We start from the raw sequence: 3,145 nt of genomic DNA, 5'->3' as shown, positions 1-3,145 counted from the left end.
TTCTTCAGGAGTGTCTTGAATATTCTTGGACCTTTGCTTCTTCATATCAGTTAAAGATTCAGCTTCTTAAATTTAAAGAAAGAGTGTTGGGGACATTGGAATACTCATGATTCTGAGGGCAGAATTAGCATTCTTACAATACTGAGTCTTGTCAATACACATAAAAAAGCTCTGTATTTATTTGGCTCTCTCGAATAAACTCTTTTTGTTACATTTTTCTGAGGTATTTTATAATTCTTGGTGCTGATGTAATTTTTTTAAATTATATTTCTAACAGATTTTTTTCTGGTGTTTAAATGAAATTGAGTTTTTAATTGTCCTTTGTATCCAGAAACCTTGCTAAACATTCTTATTTATCCTAATAATCCATCTGTTGAATATTAGCTTTTTTTCTCTCCCCACATACATAGTATAGGTCATTCATTTCCCTTCTAGCCCTGGGCTCAGTACATAGATGGCTTCTCTTTACCCTTTGGGTTGACAATTTTCTCAGGTTGCTGCTGATGATATGCTAAAGCTCAGTGTAGAAGGCCCTCAGGTCCAGCACCATGGCCCTGAGCTCCTCACCGGCCAGCTCATCTCGCTTGTGCACCAAGGCCTGGCAATCGATTAGGTGGGTCCACTTAGAGGGCTTGGCCATATCATCCCTGCTTTCTGAGAAATACTTGGAAATGGTTGTCTGGAAGGCTTCTACTTTGGTCTTGATTGCGTTTACCCTCTCCAGCACCTTCTCCTGGATTGCTACCCCAAGTCATTTCCATCCTCAGTCTTGAGGATCAGATGTTAAATCCGTGTGATCACCAGAATGCATTTTTCTTTGAAAGTCTAGACTTCTGGTTTAACCAGGGCAGGCAGGGCCAGGATCTTCTCATTCCCAGGGAGAAAGCCACACTTAGGGACTTCTTTCTTCTCCTGCTTATGTGTTTCCATCTTGTCATCTTGGGGGAGGGGGGAGAGTCTGGAATACGGATGTCCAGTGGGGCCCAGAGAGAGGTCAGATCAGTCACGTTGAGGGAGTCCTCTTTCAAGAGCTGATTCAGGTGTATGATTTCCTGTGGCAAGAATCTGTAGAGGAATTCTTCAGCCCCTTGGAAAAGACTTTGCCTGAAGACATCCACCTGTTTGTGGGCTTCCCCACTCAGGGGCACCCCATAAGGCTTGGCCATGATGTTCCAGTTGCCAGATCTCCAGTCTTTCAGCACGCTGCCTGGGCTTTTCCTTTCATCTCCTGTGTCCAGGCCCCAATATTAGCTTTTTTACATTGACAATCATATCATTTCTAAAAATGTTGGTTTCTTCTTTACAAATGTTATACCTTCTTTTTTTCTCATATTACTTGAGAGTAACCCTTAATAAAAAATTTGAATCAAAATGATGATTTGGGGCACCTTTGTCTTGTTCCTAATATAAATGTTATTAACATTTCATAATTAAGTATATTTGCTGTTTTTGTTTTGTTTTGTTTGTTTATATATTTTTGGGAGACGAGCTTTGTCAAGTTATAGGAGTTTCTTTACATTCCTAGCTTGTTTAGAGTGTTCTGTTTTTATTTTTCTACATTTATTAAGTTGATAATATGTTTTTTATCCTTTATTCTGTTAATCTAGTGAGTTACATGTATTAGTTGTAATAAAATTGATTTTCAAATGTTAAACTAACTTGCATTTTTGAGATGAATCCAATTTGGTCCTGATGTATTATTTATCATTTTTATTCATCGCTGGATTTAGTTTGCTTAGATTTTATTTAGGATTCAGTAATGAAATGGACCTATAATTTTCTTGTACTATCCTTCCTAATTTTTGATATTGCTCTAAGTTAATCTCTTCCACTCATAACAAGAATCACAAAGATAAAGAAAAGTTACTGACAATGACAATAGATAAGACCCCTGATGTTAGAATAATTACTCTTACCATCTTCTTCTTCCCCCATTCTTATCCTTTATAGAGAATAATATAAAAGAATAATCATATAAACTGTCATATCTTTTTCTTTAATTTTTCACATTTTATAGAAATTGAGCAAATGCAAGAAATAAAGAAGTAATGATCAAAAGAAGTCTTAAATTCTAATTCCTAATCAAACTATTCACCCAAAACACTTGCATACTAATAAGAAGAGAAATTTATATTTTGGAAATAAATCATTATTCTATAATTTCCCCCTGAATTCTTTAGGATTATTTCTTAATATCATGTCATTCCCACAGTTGCTATTATTCTGGTTAGAAAGATATGTTGGTGAAAAGCATGAAAAATAATTTTAAGAAATATTGATAGGGAAAAATTAAGGCACAGATCTATATATTTTGCTGCTTCCTCCAAAAGTGTAACTACAGCTACTGAATGTATTCATGTACTAGCTCCATAGTACAGGAGAGAAAAGTTAGACTCGAAGTGATTCCATGTTTGTTAAGTGCAAACGAAATTATTGACTCGGTTCTCAATAGGGAAAGGCAATGTTCTTGTCCCAGGAGTTCAAAACCTAAAACAAGCAAATGCTGTACAAGCTATCTACTGACAATCCGAATGAAAAAAAAAAAGATAATTATGTTCTGATCCGTAAGAATAGGAACCCAAAATAAATGCATTAAAAACTTTATCTCTTACCTTATCTTGAAACTGTGGGACATCATATTCTCAGATTGCTATTTTAAAAGTTATGAAAGCAATGCAAACTCTCTCAGAGTTAAAAATATACAGTGTAGTTATTTAGGCATCAGTTCTCATACTCTGGATCCTTCCACATGTCACATGGCTACATGATATTCCCAAGTCATGGATTTTGCTGTTTGATGTCTGATGAAGCTTGAAGATATTTCAGGGCTCCAGAAGCTAGGCAGTTCTCTGAATACACTAAGTATACATATGAAGCAGCTCAAATGTACAAGTGCTTCCATCAACAATCACTTCAAAGGTCATTAATAACTTACAGGTGTTAGAGTGGAAATGCCCTCTGCACTCCCCTGCCCCTTCTTGAACTCCGGTTACTCTCTCTGGGCCATTTTTGTAACAGTGAATTCTTAACTTGATATTTCTCTTTCTCCATCTTTTCTTCCCCGGCTCTGGGGCCTTTAAAATGACATTCCAAAATCTTCTAGGAAACATGAAAGCAGAAAAAAAAATGCTTCATTGTGTTAATT

At 36.0% G+C, this 3,145-nt stretch overlaps 1 pseudogene; it reads right to left on the bottom strand.

Annotated features, from left to right (window-relative positions):
* Positions 1 to 401: 401 nt before the first annotated feature.
* LOC120591674 (proteasome activator complex subunit 2-like) lies at positions 402 to 1,233 on the bottom strand (annotated as a pseudogene).
* Positions 1,234 to 3,145: the final 1,912 nt, after the last annotated feature.

This window comes from Pteropus medius, unplaced genomic scaffold (assembly GCF_902729225.1).
Source record: "Pteropus medius unplaced genomic scaffold, Ma_sr-lr_union100, whole genome shotgun sequence".
NCBI classification, from domain to species: domain Eukaryota; kingdom Metazoa; phylum Chordata; class Mammalia; order Chiroptera; family Pteropodidae; genus Pteropus; species Pteropus medius.
Note: the sequence above shows the minus strand (reverse complement) of the source record. Positions and strands in the feature narration are given on the sequence as shown.